Source organism: Onychostruthus taczanowskii, unplaced genomic scaffold (genome assembly GCF_017590055.1).
Source record: "Onychostruthus taczanowskii isolate IOZ18803 unplaced genomic scaffold, ASM1759005v1 scaffold52, whole genome shotgun sequence".
Classification (NCBI taxonomy): Eukaryota; Metazoa; Chordata; class Aves; order Passeriformes; family Passeridae; genus Onychostruthus; species Onychostruthus taczanowskii.
In genome coordinates, this window is record NW_024502791.1 from 928,573 (window position 1) to 946,519 (window position 17,947).

The window sequence follows — 17,947 nt, forward strand, 5'->3', positions numbered from 1 at the left end:
TCCTAAAGAGGATGAAAAGAGATATCCAAAATGTCTGATTTTAATTGCTATTCAAATACTATAGCAGAGGTGGAAAACAAGGGATCTGATCAGATCACCTCAGAAAGACAATGCCATTAGCAGGTTTGTTGAGAAAAAATTGATCTGAATTACCAGATCCAAATCAGATCCATGACCTGAATAGACCATGTTACCATAAGTGTTTCAACTTCTGTAGCAAGATAAAATAATAGTTTGACCATTTCAGCCATTACATTATTCAAATAAACCGAATACTCCTGTAACTCTGTAGGAGTTGAAAAATATACAAAACCCATCTTTATAAAACTTGTTATAGCTTGGGTAGAATCCAGAATCCTGGGTAGAATGGTAAACGGCCGCCACCAATGCTATTTTAGAAGGTCCTTGGAGACATAATTAAAAGTCTAAAGAGGAAATTGTCACACTGTTGAAAAGAAAGAAAGAAAGTCCACTGAGGGAGAGAGATCAAATAGAACAATATTTTACTCAATTCTATTAAATATAACAATTAAAACCCAATATTTTGGTTCTTACAGAAAGCCAATTCTGAACCAATTTTGTAGGTACAATGCACATTATACTTAAATAATGCCTTTCAGATGGGTTTGCCAAGACAGTTCACAGGTGTTAATCACAGAGATCAGTTAATCAGCTTGAGCCAAAGGGATCCACTGAAGTTTGAGCTCTGAGCTAAAATCTGAAGTATGTTTTACATCTTTCCCCTTCATGGTCAACATTCAGTTTTATCTTTGAGGAGTGTACCAGCCTCAAAGAGAGAGCAAGAGAGAAATAGAAAAGCTTCAAATAAATTTGAGTTGTCAGGCCACAGGTCAGCAGGCTAAGACCTCAGGAGGTGAGCTGCAAGCAGACAATCAACAGACGTAGAAAGTGGATGTTCTGTATTGCACTATTGTTTTTCAAGTCAAAATGTATTCTTGCAAGAACAGTAACACAAAGTGTTGCTTATACCACTCTTTAAGCAATGTTGTGTGAGATACCAAAGCACTAGTGAGAATGGTGCTTTTAGCTTTTGCACAAGCTGGAGCTTATATAGGGGTATATCTCAAAGCGGTCAACCTCAGTACCTATATAGCTCCTAAAGCATACAACAGTCTCTCAGCTTAACAGCAGACAGTTCTGGCTACAGACTACAAAAATTTCTAAGCTACAAAGCAAGAGTATTACTTTCAATGTGGCCCTAATGGAAGCAAAAATCCTAAAGAGATAACTAAAATATTTCTAAAGTAGCAAGTCAAAAGAAACCCACAAGGTCTTGACATGAGGTCAGAATGTGACATTTGTATTTCTTCTATTTTAGGTACAGAAGGGGTAAAAACTAATACATAGTATCAATCAAGTGAGGAATGAATACTAAAGTAGCTTAAAGAAGACATCCAGTTAATTTAATTTCAAGTGTTTTAAAAAACAGAAATAGAAATAAATGCCAGGGATGTGTCAAATAAAAAGAAATTGAAAAAAATGTGGCATCTTTGACAACTTGTGTGGCAGCACAGAAACATGAACATAATGACATATGCAGAGATCTCAGGAAGGTCTCTACACAAATCCTGTGACAGCAACCTATCAAAATAAGATTCAAAAAAATGGATGAAAACTAATGCTTTGAAATAGAAAGGTTACACAAATAGATAGTAAATTTCTTTTACTTTGTTTAGTGAACTAATGTACCTAAGAGAAGAATCTTGCCTAAGAATTTACACTCAAGAAAATAAAGATAAGACAGAGAGGCAGAGAGAATTCCACAGAATTGCCAAATATTAACCTCCCTGAAAAAAAAATCTTGAAATGTTTATTATTTACAAAATGATATTTCTATAAGTAAAGAAATAAAATTCACTACAGAAAACATGTGATGTTAGAGAACACGTAAAGCATCAGAAAAAATCTGCTGGGAAAATTCTGATCCTAGCAGTTTCTTCAGGATGAGAATTTCTCCCAGTGAGAAAATTAAATGAGGGGGTGGCACCATAGAGAAAAGATCCAATACCAGCTAAGTGAACTGAAACAAATGATTTGGAAAACACCAAATAAACATATATAACTAGTGTGGGAAATAAAAATTGCTCCCACAAGCCTGCCATGTATGTTGGCAAAAACTGAGAAGATAAAATGATTTGTGATAGAGATTGAATTACATTTGAGTAAGTAATGCTGCAAGTATCATTATTCATTAGAATCTCTTAATCAAATTTTCTTTAATACAACATAACATTTCACTTCTGCCATTTAAGATAAGGTAAAGAAAAAATAATCACATATGCAGAAGTTTCTTTTAGAAAAAGCTAGAAAATTTATTTGAAACTTCAGTCAGAAGAGAGAACAGAAGGTAACACCCCTTTTCAGAGTGCCACTATAAACATGGAGTAAGCTCTGGAAACTGGTTCATTCTAAAACACTTGTGCCAGCATCCAAGAAGATTATCAGTTTTGGCAGGCAAACTGAAAGGAATAGGGATCTTGTTTTAAAAGAAAAAAATTTAATGGTTCATTTACTAGTGAGAAAAAAGAAGGACATGAAGAACAGGAACATCCAGAACTATGTAATTTGATAAAGAAAGAAGTATGAAGAATTCATTGTTCAGTATAAAAAAAAAACATTCATCTGTTTTGAAATTAATTTATCATAAATGAACTGGGTTCAGAATAAGAGATGCTTCAAAAGTTATGTGTTGATATTGCTTCAAAACATTTTCCATAGCAATTCCATATCTAGAAGTATGTTGAGTTTTTTAATTCCTTGATCTAAAAAATCTAAGTTTTTAAAATCTCAGCCTTCTACAATATGCATACTATCTGGATTTTTTTAGGCTTAATACAGCTATGGTCATAAAGATAGATTTTTCCAAATTTAGATCATACTTTCTCCATGGCATTTAGTCAAACAACCTGATTAAAACAATAATTTGGGCCCATTTGGCCCTACAGTTCTATTGCATGATTATGAAGCATTATAGATAAACACATGTTTCTTTCTAATGCACATGAATGTCAGGTTTATGTCTTGGGTTTGACAAACACCATGAGCCACACTGTGTTGCCGTTTAATTTTAATCACCTAAACCTGGGAGCCAAATTACCTGGAATCACCCACGATAGCAGAACTGAAAACTGGAAACCTGATGAACAGTTATTCTGAATTCTAAGCTAGACCAGTAGACTGCAACTTTTTTGATCACACACCCCTATATAATTTATAGATTATATACATGCACGACTATATTAATATATTATGTATAAAATACTTTAAAATAAAAATTTAAAAATGGATGAAATAAAGAAAAATTAAGTACTTTATTTTAATGGTACAAGATGTACTTTCTTCCTGCACCTCAGTATATTATCTTGTGCCCACAACACTTTGGAGGTCACCAGACTAGACTGCTGAAGGGTGACAAAATTTTATATAGGACTGGTTGCTTTAATCTCGTCTGAATATGGCCTAATGTAAATTACACCTTCATGCAGAAGCAGCACCTTCTCCCTCTTTTTTTTTTTTTTCCAGTCTTTACTATGTAGCAATTTACAGAGCTGTTACAAGCAGACTATATCTATTGCCTCTGCAGCTCATACTGTCCCCAGTGTTGGCAATTAGCAATCATAGTCTTAATTAGCTTGACCCACCTGGCTATTTTGCTACTAATAAATCAATTAATTCAAATCACATGGAGGAACTTCTGTGTAGTACCATAGCCTAATCACTATTGGTCATCCTTGTATATGACTGTTTTATGTGCTAGAAAAACTTAGTATCCAGGCTGAATTTGTATTCTCTACTGATAGGCAGCCTGTCAAGCAAGTGTGGAGTGTGGTCAGTATTTTTAATGTATATAGGGATTTGGCAAAAGCCTCAGCAGAGTGCAAAGGAGAAACATGGGATGTGAGCTATGAACACTTTGGCACACTGAATCAGATAATCTTTACTTCTCCCTGAATTCCTGAATTGTGTGGATACTGCTCATTTGGGGTCTCAGTTTACTCAGGAGCCTCTCTTACTATGCTAGGTACTAGTTTTTGATATAAGAAACAGAAGCTTCTAAAACCAGGGTATTTTTGTGATTGGGATCTCTGAGATTTTTTTTTTTTTTTCCCCTAGAAATACCTGCTCACTTGGGGGCTATTTAATGCATGATCTTGCACTTAAATCCAAAGATGTCCCCTTTCTGTTTTCTTTCAGGAAAGCAATTGCCTGACTCTTTCTTTATTCACCTTTCTTACACAGTATCAAGAGGAAACAGTCAAAAAATACACTGCAATTAAAGACATTTTACTGTAACTAAACATATTTTACTGTCTGGCCTTCTCTTCTTAAGCACAACTATGTTTTTTGCAGTTGGCCTCATGTCAGTCATGCAGAGTTCTGAGAAATGTGCTTTTTCTGTCATCATCATTGTCTTCCTTGTCTTCTCCTCTCACATAAGCAGCCTGAATGTCACTTCGCCCATGAGTTCAGTGAGATTTTCACTAAACTTTTTCTCCCCAAAAAGGATGAATTTTCTCTTCTATACTGACATACCCTCACTTCCAGAAAAAAAAAAAAAAAAAAAAAAAAAAAAAAAAAAAAAAAAAAGATTGTAATATTGGAAAGTGTGGAAAGACATGAATGATACAGCAACTGTGGAACAGTTGAGCTGTCGGTCACAGGTACAGATGCTCACAGTGTGAAATTTTCACCACTCTGTGAAAACCTTGAGCAAATACCCAAGAAGAATCCTTGTTTCCATTTTCTTACTACTTTGACTAGATACTAAGCAGCCTGAAGGTATATAGAAAAATAGTATGTTCAAGGAGGTGGAAGAAAGCGGACACGAAGATTAACCAGGAGGTCAGAGGCTTATCAAGACTAGGCCTTGTAGCCAAGGACATAGCAGTCCACAGGAATTTGACTTTCTGAGGAGTAGAATCAGCACTGTTTTGTGTAGCACAAGCCTGATAGTTTATGTCCTTGCAGCTTTGTTTCTTGTAATGCTGCACTGACATTTGACAGGTTTCTAACAAGTGAATAACCTCATCAATAAGCATAATACTTTTCAACTTCAGAAGTGATGGAATGACCTTTTATAAAATAAGCAATACTTTCAACTCCTGCCTTTCATAGGCAGTATGAAAGAATACAGAACAAATTCCACAGGCTTCTGTACTTATTTTCTAGGGTCCCCTCTCATGCTGAATACTCTCTGACTCTCAGTTGATTTCTGCAGGCCTAAGCTTTTTCTTCTCTGGTGCCCTCTGCGTTACTTAAGTATTTGTGTTTGTGGCAGCTCTTTGGTCTCTTCATATTATTTTTCCTCTGATATTTAGTGAGTACATAACTTCTATGAATATAGCTTCTTTGAAACATAGACTAAAAATTTCTAGGACTTCTAGACGACTAAATGTTTCACCATGTGTCTTCTCCTCCAAATATCTTCCATAATCAGTGACCCTACAAGTAATCCTGACATAATCTTTATTTCTGCTAGTCAGTCTCTCAGCAGTTAACTAAATACCTCTTTCTTCTCTCTGTCTTCTGTCCATCTGTTCCACGTGACACCTGCCTTATTCCTGATGGGTTTCTCTTCTCTTCTCTTCTCTTCTCTTCTCTTCTCTTCTCTTCTCTTCTCTTCTCTTCTCATCCCCTTTGAAATTTGTCATGTTACTTGCTTCAGATTTGCTGGTTTCTATCAATATTTCTCTAACCATTTGTAATCTGCTACCTTGCAGATTTTCCCTAAGGTTGAACACCTTTATACTCAAATTGTTCACCTACCTTGATGAATCAATGTCTAAGTACTCAGTGGCTTCTCTGAGTACTAGAGGGAGGGAGGGAGGGAGGGAAGGAAGGAAGGGAGGAAGGGAGGAAGGGAGAAGGAAGGAAGTTGTCATAAAACTTTCTGTTGTTCCAAAGTCTTTTGGTCACTGGTCATATTCTGAAGTAATATAAAGTAAATTAACCCAGAGTAGATAGCAAATTGATTGGGAAACTTTTTTGCTCCCAAACTCTAGAAAGGCAAATTATTTGCTGTTTTGATTTAAATAGGGATTTTTTTAAAATTCTTTTTAGGAAAGGAAGAAAAGCATCCACACAGAAAATGAAAAACTGTCTTAGACATCATGACCATTACCAACGCATTTTATTTTACTACGTGATGCAACTCGCAGCATTGTGCATGCTAGTTCGTCAATGCAAAATAATTCAATTGCCATTGCCTAGTGTCTATGCTGTATTTAATATACTTTTTGATAGTGTTAAAATCTTAAGGGAAATATTTCTTCAATGTACAGAACTAAGTGTAAATGAAATTTAAAAGCATCAAAGATTGGCTTGGAAGAAAACATAAAAAAGATGTTTGAGGGCAAACAAATAAGATTACAGGGAAAAACAAGACATATTGTAAAAAGCCTCTGTAGAAGATTTGAAATACAGTTGGATAAATGCCTCAAACGAGGAAAGAAAATGTATAAGTTGAATTGTGGAAAAGAATTAAGTCACTATGATAAAGTGATCAGATTTTTATTTTTACTTGGAAAAAATACATGAAAAATAGAGGTAGGAAGAAGCAAAAGAGACTGTACATCCACCTGTGTTTTCTACTCCTGTTTACTTCCCCTGCAAGCTCTTACACTTCCTTATATGCTTTACACATGAGATTTATTTTTCTTTATCACCAGCATGATTAGTTTGCATTGCATCCTAATCTCCTTTTGCCTGCCTTTGCCGTGATACATTAAATGGATTCTGTACACTGAGTTTTTCCTTACTCTTCTGACCATTGCATCTCAGCACTGTCTTTGCTATGTAGTTTGTATCTTTACTGTGCTCTTCCTAACAGCAGAAGTGTGTACATTGGAGTGATTTGGAATATTTCTAGAACTTTTAAAAAATTTGTCCTCCTGTATGTTAACAGGAGATGTAACAAATATAGGAAATGTACCTCATACTTGAAGCAGAAACCATTAAGATTTGCACAGAATTCCACAATTCCAAGAAAGCTTGGTATTTTGTACAGAGGAAAAATTTTTGTTTTTGTCAAAAGCTTCTGTGTTCCAGTGGAGTATTTGTAATGATCATTGTCTTAATCTCATAACATTAGCTGACCATACATGTCTCTATGCCTGTAAGTTGGAAACTTGTAATACCCATTTGACACATGTGGAACTGAACTACAAAGAGCTACATTGGCTTAGGTCACACAAAAAGAGTAGGCAAACAAAATTTAACCAAATTTTCTCAAGAATCCCTGGGGTGCCCCAACAGACATTACTCCTCTAGCGTAACTGCTTCTAGTATTTTCAGATTTGTATCTCTAGTAGTAAAAGAAGTATTTTTCAATATGTAAAAACAACTGCCATCTTGAGAATCATTTTTGTTGATACAAAGAATTTATAATATATGTTAACTTGATGGTACCTTTGATTCAGAAGACATACTTCCTACTAATAAAAGGCATTCCAAAGTAGGAAGTATAATTGCTAATGCCATATATGTTATATAAATTATGTGGAAAATGAATTAAGTAATTTATTTATTTCCATGTTTCTTTTCTTTAGTCTAAATACTCAATTTTTTTCCTTATTTTTCACTCATGGAAGAACTTGTATCTCAGAATAGAAGGAAGAAGAGAGAAAGATATGTGGCTTGAGGATTATAAGAGAAGTTGTACTCAATATTATTAGTCTTTGGAGATTATTCCACCTAAGATAGCAGGAGAAGTGGAGGGAGTTTGAGAATACAGCAATCTATGGTGCCTGGAAAAGCAGAAGCTAAGGAAAACATGAGGAAATGACCCAACTAGGGTCATTTCCGGGAGAGAAAGCACATCGTTAAATAAGTCACTGGGAAGCACTAGATCAGTATTGGAAGCAAAATACATTGGGACAAACAATTCTGAGCAATTCCACATACTCACCAAGGAAACTGCAGAAGGATGAAACCAAGTACCTGAGTCATTTAAGCTGTCTAGAAGGACAGCTGTCAGTATTGAGAGTTCAATGATCGGTATACACAGGTGTTTTTTGAACATCAATATACTTTAATATACTTTTGATGGTTGATCAACAACTCTTTGTGGTTGATCTACTAAGAATAATGTAAATTGCAGTATTAAATGATAACATCAGCTTTCCTGAAGTGCCTGAAAAGTAAACAATGTCCTGAGATGGACTACTAGTTCGTTCTAAGAGAAATGAAAGCAGGTACTTTAATTCACTTTTCAAAAAAATGTTGAATATCATCAATTTCTACTTTTCTGAACTTCTATCAATGTTATTTAGGGAAACCAACAACAGAATTTATTTTAATATACCACAAAAACTAGATAGCCAAAATATGTAGCAAATGTCTGCAATTTGTTTAAAATATAGACATTGACTTGGTTGGAATTTCAATGTAGTGCCTTACACTAAAGAGCCCCACACTAAAGATTTTGTGGAAATCAAAGAAAATATGCTTATTTGCCTTAAGTAACAATAAAAACAACAATAATATTGTTTTCAGTCTTGCTATTTATCCCACCTTACTACATTGCCTAAACAGCAGGCAGAATAGATAACAACTGGGCATTCTCTACCCTCAGTGGAGGCTTGTTTTTTCAAGCACACACCCAAGACTTTACCCAAAAGTGTGAAAAAAATAAAAGAAACTCATAATCTAGGCTGTCCAAAATAAACTCTTCAGGATCAGTAATAGCAGCTGTATGTCTCTTTAATCATAAATATTTTCCTTCCTAGCTCTCAGCATGGAAACCTGACTGCCAGTAGAACTGATTTTAATAACAAATGATTGAAGGAAGTTCTTGAGATACATGAACACCACTACAAATTACCAAGCATGCCCATTCCTTGATGCCCTGGTGCTTGAGTTCTGCATTAAAATACAAGGTGAATTTATTTAATACTCTTGACCTGCCTAAAAGATTTGTTCTACAGAACCAAGTTTCCCTTTTTGCAGAGTTTGTGTGGGTTCCCTGCATGGCTTGAAAGCACTTATTCTTGAGCCTCTCCATTACCAAAGGATATTATTGCCAATTTTATACACTAAGCAATTTTTAAAAGTTTAGTTCAGATACCTAGTACTGTTCACATGAGACAAAATAATTTAATCTACTATACTTAAAAGTTTTACAGCTTTGTAAGTGCTTGTATCTTTGGGTATCCTTTACCTTTACCTTAAAGGTGTTTGATTCTGCTGTTTGACTTTTATTCTTGTACATAAACACATTTCTGCAAACAAATAGTTTTCTATTCTTAACAGACAGTCCTTTAATGTTCACAAATTTCTAATTTTTGTCTGTGATATAAAATGGACAGATCTCTAATTTTATACTGTAATCACAATTAGCATATTGAAAGATTTACAAGAAAACAAAACAATCATCCTGCTCTCGGTTCAAAAAATATTGCTTCCTGAGGATATCGTAATTTAAAAAAATCCCCAGTCTGGATATGACTTCAGTATCACATGTTACTTCTGGGCCAGCCAAGTATCTTTACTGTGGTTAGTGGTCTGCAAGACAGTGCAAAAGACTTCAATTTGATTCCATGCTTTTACTTACTTGTCCAAACAGACAGCTACGTTTATGCCTATATAACAGCATTCATCAAAGACTCTCTGAAGATGCCCAGCAAGAAAATGCAGAGCTGTTGCTGTTCTTAGGGTGATTTTACAAAGAAGGAGGCCATGTATAAAATATCAAGAAATTTGAAATAAATTTTTCAAGCTTGAGAATATGTAATTATGGGAGATCTAGATTTTGTTAATGCTAAGTATTTCTACTAATTTTAAGTAAACCCACAGCTCTGTGTCAAGCCAAAGAGACCTTAGCATCCTCAAAACTTAGATAGGTCTTACAAGGTAGTGCTCACGACCACAATACTTGCTTTTCATCTACAAGATGTGATATCAGTAAGCTATACATATTTTATATTAATGAATTTACTTTTCCTGGTATAAGTAAATAAATTTAGAGCCTAAATTATTGGACTGGCCTTTATAGTAATAAAAAAAAGAATAAAATTAAAGGTTGGATGTTAGATTGTTTTGAATAAGACACAGAGAGAGTTAAGTATTTTAAGAGCCAGAAGTTGCTGTTATGTGGGGGGTTTTTTTGCTGGTCCTTTGTTGCAAAATGAGTCTTTGAGCTAGTTGCACTCCTGATGAATAGTATTTTCTATTGCAGTCTGGAAAAATATATCTAGTGGTATATTTCTACACAGATTTCCTGATTAAATGACTCCTAAAACTATACATGAAGAACCAGATGTCTATGTCTTTCCTCTGCATAAATGGGGCACTCTAATTAAAGATCATCCTTCCTTTCAAATATAGCATTTGTTTTAACTCTAATTTTAAAGCAATTGTTTCAATTCTATCAACACCTCTTACAAAGTATTAAGCAATCCTTTCATGTATGTGTGTGTTTGTGGCTGGTCTGTAAAAGCAATAAGTCACAGAAGAAGCTGAAGAAGTTATAAGGATGTATTTTTTTGTCTTTTAAGATAAATACATGAATTGCATTAGAAGAGCCTAGACTATGCAGTTTCCTTCTGAAAATGTGACTTGGGCTGCATTTCAACCATTCTTTAAACTTCTAGGGAGAAGAAAAAAAAGAGAGAGAAGAAAACATATTGAAACCTTAAGCTGTCTTACATTATTAAGGACTGGAAAAGGATATAGCAACCATGTTATGGGAGGCACTGACAATAATGCTTGGATTCATATACTTTGAGCACCATCAAGATCCAAAAGACTGTATCTGCTATGCTATCTGAAGACTCTGCTAATTAATTGTGATTAGGAGTAGCAAACCTGATATTTTAACTAATTTTTTTTTTTTTTTTTTTTTTTTTGGCTAGACATGGCACTGAACAGAAGATGCCAGAGAACTGCTAACTTTCTAAGAGTGGTTGTCATAGTTCTTATGTCACAGCTTGTGGTAGTTCTTCAGTAGCAATGTATTTGCTACCATTGGAATAACAATTAATTTGCACTAACAGGTCATCCAGAAGAAACTTAATCAAAGTGATCTGTGAAACAATGCTGTCTCCTTGGCTTAGGAGGGGTTGTAGAACTGCTTAAAATTTAAAATTTATGCTGTCTAGATCACAAAGGCAAACAGAGTATTGATAATCTTTTTTACTTATGTTTATCCAACATAAAATTACTTTTGCTTGTACACAGTGTATTCATTTACAGAAGTCATAGAGGATATATGCACATGAAAGCTTTTCAGGTACACCAAGAAGTTACAAACAAAAGAATTAAAATAAACTGTCAGTGTATAAAGCATAATTTTACAAAGAAAATCTCAGCTGCTACAGACTCAATGTCAAATTTTAAGAATACAAAGAAGACAAATAGAATTTGTTTTATCTTTAGAGCCAATGTCCTCTTCATCTCTAGCTCTACTCTGACCAGAGGTATTTTTTAATAGTACTGGTAGGGTGAATTACACAAATGCAATTAACTTTTATAATAGAAAGTCACATTTTTTATATCCTTGAAATCAAATACAATGAAAGACTCTCGTGCCCTGCATAATTAATTTAAACTCACAAGCTACAAGTTACCAATGTTGAAAAACCCACATTTTAAGTTTAAACTGGCACTAAAATACTTTGAGGGTTCAAAAAGAACCATTTAGACAACCATTCACTATTTCCCTTATTTTCCTTGTCCATCCATATACACATGGAAAAAATTCCTCTAATTTCATACACATACACACACACACAGGTGGAGCAACAAATTCAGAGAAATTGGTTCAAGGTCAAAGACCAATACTTTGGATGTGAAATCAAACTAACTGTAAATGGGGCAGCTAATAAAAAAAGGAAATTCAGAGTTCTATCTGGATAGCACTGTCAATTGCAAACAGCATTTGGCTTATGATCAAGTGGTAGAAGTGCATGGATAAAAAGTACTTTAAAAAGGAAACCAGTTTTTGGACACAATATTTTTCATTTCCTATTTTCTCCAGGTTCATCAGATTTAAAGTAATGCCAATTGCAAAGTCTACACCTTCTTTATAGAATTGTACCTCAACAAAATGAACAAATACAGGAAGTCTATTAGATGTCCCCAACAAAGTGTTTATAATAAAAGAAGTGAGAGTACCTGGTGTTCTAACTAGATCTTTGGATGTGATGGTTACAATCAAGCTCAAGTTCAAACAAGACCTATTAAGTATCTGCTATTAGAGTAGTCCACTGCTAGAAGAGGTCAAAATCTAAAAGTTAGTCTTTCATAAGAAGACAAGGATCAAGCTGTCAATTATTCTGCCTTCTTTCTCTTGATATGAAGATCAAATAGTATTGTAAATGTCTGAAGCAATAATTAAAAAAACAAAAATAAAACAGAATAGAGGAGTTATGATGGATTTTATGCCACATTATTTAAAGCTTTAATGCTCTGTACTATATTCAGCTTAGGCTGCCACATGGATATTAGGCCACCACTTAAGCAAGGTGTGAATAGCATAAAAATAATTTTTTCTAAAAGTAGGGAAGTCTTAGCAGTAATCTTTCAAGACTAGACATGAAAGATTTTGTGATTTGCCCTGCCATATAATATTTGACATTTCTGTTGTTTTTAAATTACTGAGCCACCAATCACTATTAGTTCTGACTGGAGCATTTTATTTGTTAAAACGAATTTATGAGATCAAGCTAAGCGCACAAATACTCACTGTAAGGTACCAGGATGAAATAAGTAAAATCCCATCAACAATTAGATTTCAAGACAAAAGCAGTAAACTGGATAAGAAAAAAAAAAAGAGGGACTTTCCCACCGTGCACACAACTAACTCTCCAAGGCAATAATTTTTGACTGGTGTAATATAAGGAAAACAAATGGTAAAACACTAAGAGAACTGAAAAACATTGAGATTCACTTGGGAAAAATACTCTCAAGTGTTGTATGAGATAAGCTGAAACATATTCCAGAATGCATATAGAACACTACGTGTGGTCCCTGACTAGCAATTACTAAGTTATAGAAAACAATTTTGATGGACAAAGATTGGAAGTGACAACAGAGAAAGAACAAACTTCATTCTAGAGAGCTCTAAAATGTAAACATATGTATTCTTATTGGAGAAAGGATGATAGAACTACCAAATATATCCAAAACATTTATTTTTACTTTTTTTACTACTATAAGTGAATTGCTGAAACTTACTACATCATATTCCTTTCATCTCTACAGTTGAATAGTTTTGTTTCCTTCCTTATGTTTAAAATCTTCTAGTGTCCCCTACAAAAACTGTTGTAGAACTACAAAATAACGCCTATATCTATTGCTTTTAATATATATTCTTTCAGCTGAGCTCACAGAGTCCTGGAAGCATATTTGTCTTGAAAATCAGCTAATGATTTGGGGAAAGTTTAGGATAAATCAAACTGTGATAGCAATCTCCAAAAAAGTGTTAGAAAATATTTGGTAGAGAGGATATGGTACAAAAAGAAAAAAAGACGGCTATGTTGCAGACAATCTTTTTTCATTCCTCAAAATCACCATTATGACTGGGAGGACTTAGCAACATTGAAGTGCTGGAAAAGCTTTGAATAGTCTTCAATATTTAAGTGCATGAGGCAAAGAAAACATTATTAGCTATTCTTACTTCACTTCTTCCATGACAATAACACTTTTTGACTCAAAACACTACAGTATCAGTATTGTTATTTGACATAATTTCATGAGCTTAATACTGAATTTTGAAAGCTGGCTAGCAGGTGTTAGAAAGTTATATGTTCAGAAGTGAAGAAATGCTATCATTACAAGGGTGTACACAATATTATTTCAGCCCTTTCATGTGACGAGTATACAGCATCTGAAATTGTATGCTCATGTACTGTTTTCTTCCTGCAACGTGTCTCTATCAATTACAGAGAAAGGATGACATTCTCTAAACAGACTGCCTATATAATGAATGGAGCTTCTTTCCTAATATTCATGCTTAATTTACTCCTAAAATTTTAAGGTGTGATGAACAAGACAGAAAGATGGACCTACGGTTAAAGCAATGAAGCAGTTAAACTTCATCCTGGAGACCTAGATTCTACTCATGTCTCTAAACTCCTATGTGATCCTGTGCAACTGACTTTAAACCAAATGCTTACAGGTGGTCCCTAGTTTTCCACATCTTGTCTCAGGCTGCTGGGGATCAGAGCTATGTTTAGGTGAGCCCCTTCAGAAGCAGCATCCTTGATACTCTGCCAACATAAGGTCAAACTTCAAATTCCATCAGGAAATTACAGTTTGACTAAGAAACCTTTAGACCCTTTTTTATAATAAATGGTCAGATATTCTCTCCTAATCAGATTATTGACAGTGGTTGAAGTTCTTCCAAATATCATAATGTGATAAACTAGCATAAAAATAAAAAAAAATGCATAAAAAGAGGAAAAAATTAAAAGAAAAAAATGGAAAAGAAGAATCTCTAATATAAAGTGGGAGCCTATCTTTTGTAAATCATGCTATAAGGCAGACCAGCTGTTGTAAGTAACACTTAGTATAGACACTTAAAACAAATATTCAGTATGTATAGGGATGGTACAGCCATATTCCTAAATAAAATGAATAATCAGAGTAAGACTCCATGATGGCATTGGTCCAAAATATTGATGGGTATTTTTGAATGGATTGTTTGCCGCAGTACTAATTGTGGATTACAGAAAACAGGTCTCATTTTCAGGACTGGGAATAATTTCTCTGTTGGGGATTTTTTCTAGCAGTAAATTATTTTTTCATTTACATTTCAATTATACCATTCTCTAGAAGGGTTCTGTCCTACCTTGTCACCCATCAGAATATGGGAGATTTCAGTTTGGTACCTCTCAGGACCAGTGCCTTATGTCCCATCTCACCTCTCTTTGCCCTGTGAGAAAATCCTCTGGACCACACCTCCAGGTTTGCAAAATGGGTAAGATTCAAGGGAAGCATAAATTCCTTCTTGAGAAATAGGATCAAGACACCAGAGAAATACCACACTCTGGAGCCATCACAATTTAGATGAATTATGGTTCCATTCTTCTCAAGTTGTAGTTACTACTCAGACTTTAATTTGCAATAGCTTGGTGTTCCAAGCTGTGAAAAACAAAAACAAACCAAACCCAAAAGACTCCCCAAAACCCACAGAAACAAACACAAAAACCCCTGAAGATAATTATTTTACTTTAACTTTGTTCACACTAATGAATCTCAGAGAAGGAGTACTACTAATTCTTTATGGTTGTCATATCTGGTTTTAAAGGAAAATTAAAGTGAGAAAGACTTGCTGTCTTTATATCTCTGTTGATGACGTTGAAATTATTAAAGACACTGTTTTTCTTAATGAAAAAATATCATTAGACTAAGAAGCAAATAAAAGTTTAGGCCTTGCACTTACTCTCCGAAATCTTGCATACAATATCCAAAATGTAAGGCAATTACACACGTTGAGAGGTCATAAGACAGTCCTGTGATAAACCATGAGTCTGTACGCCGTCTTTTGACACTGAACTGCAAGTAAAGGTCTGTTGTCATAATTTCCCCACAATATCAGTGATGTGCTGATTTCAGTCACTGCAGCACTATGAAGAAATAAAAGGTACTGTGCATGTGGATGGTATAGTATTTTAATGCAGGCTCTATCTTCTCAGTTTTATCTCAGAATATACTACACAGCAGACAAACTTGAAAGCAAGAACTCAATGGAAATTTAATACACTATTGTATATGTGACTGAAAGCATGACTTTGAAAGATGCAGAATTTCAGAGAAACTTGGAGCTTGTTCAGTCTGAAGACTAATGATGTTATATATTCAAATTCCACCAGTTAGTTATTTTGTTACTGATCCTATAAGCAGAAGTATCTTACCCCACAATGTTTATCCTGTAACCCCATACTGTCAACCCACGAATCTGAACTCCCAACAGCTGGCTTGCCTCCAGTCATTTTACCTCCTCATCAGCTTTCAAGAGGCTGTAATATACTGCCAATACAAAAGACATTGGCTTATTGACAGGTGGAAGAAAAAAGAGGTTTAAAAATGCTGAATCAAATATCAAGCAAGATAACAAAGGAGTAACTCCATGAAGCTTTATTAGTTTCCATATAAAATTACTTAGAGTCTTTAAAAATAATGTAACTAGAAGCTATTAATGATTGTGCTACACTTAGAAGTTCTTTGAAATGACAGATCAGAGCTTAGATAAAATTTTTATTGATATAGACTATTATCAATGTAAACGACTAATTTAGTGCATATAGAAATATATCCTTCAAATGCCTAGCCCCAGTTTAAAAATAAAATGTTTTCCAAAGTAGTAAGGAAATCTAGTTTTAAATTTAGTTGAATGGCCATCTACCTATTATAATACTTTCATAAAGCTGTAACCATTTATAATCTTTGACTCACTTCGGGGAAACTGCACAGTGAAGATTAGCCTTGTAATGGGCATGGCATATCTTTTTTCTAGCAGGTGACCATGCCTTTTGCGAACCAAGGTTGCAGCACTTTAATTTGCATCAGCCTGCTTTGACCCTTCCCTCCTTCCTGTGAGCAGAGGTGGTTGTGAGACTCTGAAGGCTTTGACCACGAGGGGGCTGTGTGAACACAATTTTTTGGCAACTTCTTGGCCCTTCGTTGGTTCAAAAGGGCAAATGCGTTTTTATGTACGATAAAATGTGACTCTGAAATAATTAACAAGGTTTTTCTTATCTCTCCCCTTTGACAGAAAACGCACCAAGTCATGGCTTAATTAGTCTCGTGATTTTTTTTTTTTTTTTAAAGAACTCAAATTACTTGAAATCTTCATTGGTCATGGTATTTATATAAAAACCCCCAAATCCTGATGAAGGCAAAATCCTTTTGAATCGTCGCTTAGAGCCTGAAACATGCCTTCAAACATCAAAACTAATCCTGATGAAGTGTGGTCACTGCAAACCTGTCCATAAGCTGATACGTATTATGCCTAATCAAGGTATCCGACAAATACCCAGAAAACAAAAATAATTTTTCACAAAAACAGACATTGAGATATATTATATCGCGTTTTATGAAAAACTAGTTTTGATACTAGTACAGATAATTTACCCTTCTCTCTTCTGACAGCCATAGGAAATACATAAGTAACAAAGATGCCAAAATATGGTAACAAGCTTGGGAAGTTGGCAATTCCCGGGGACATGCCGTTCATTACAGCAAGCTTACTGTGAGTTCAGTCCACAGCAGACACAGGAAAAATCAGGAGTGCAGACGGCTACCTCCCGTCTTCTCTCAATTTTTCTCAGTTCCTGCTAGGTCATCTGAGTGTCCAGCTACACCAAAAGGGAGCAAAATGTTCTATCTGTGTTTCACATCGCCTGGAAAGTTCTCCTCATGTTCACTTTTTAACGGTCCGGCCGCGTTTAAACCTCGTGTATAAACCTCGTGTTTACACGGCGCCTGACGAGGGGAGCCGGTTTTGACCGCACTGGTGACCCTCAGCGCCTTCTCAGGGCGGACGCGAGGGACAGTCGGGCCGGGCCCCGCAGGTGAAGCCCGACAGCCCTCAGCCACCTTCCCCCGATCGAGCAGCCCGTGCGACGCGGGTCGGCTCTGCCACCCCCTCGGCGCCGCCGGCGGGGCTCGCGTGGAGACCGGCGCTTCGAAGCGGTAAGGGAAGGTTTGGCAGGGGGCAGCGGGGACGGGCGATCGGCAGTGCGGTGCCCCGCGCCGAGCGCCGGCTCCTTGCGGAGCGGCGCGGCGCGGGCCGATCCGATCCGCCGGCGGCCNNCCGTGTGCCTGCGCGCCCAGCCAGGGCCGCGGCGGCGGCTGCGCTGCCACGGCGCCGCCGGGGCAGGGTTTCGCTCGGTTTGGCTCCTTGTCACACACAGATGTGACTCTTGTCTGTTCCCTGCGAACGTACAACCGTGACGGCTCACCTCCTCCCGCCTCTCTTACCCCC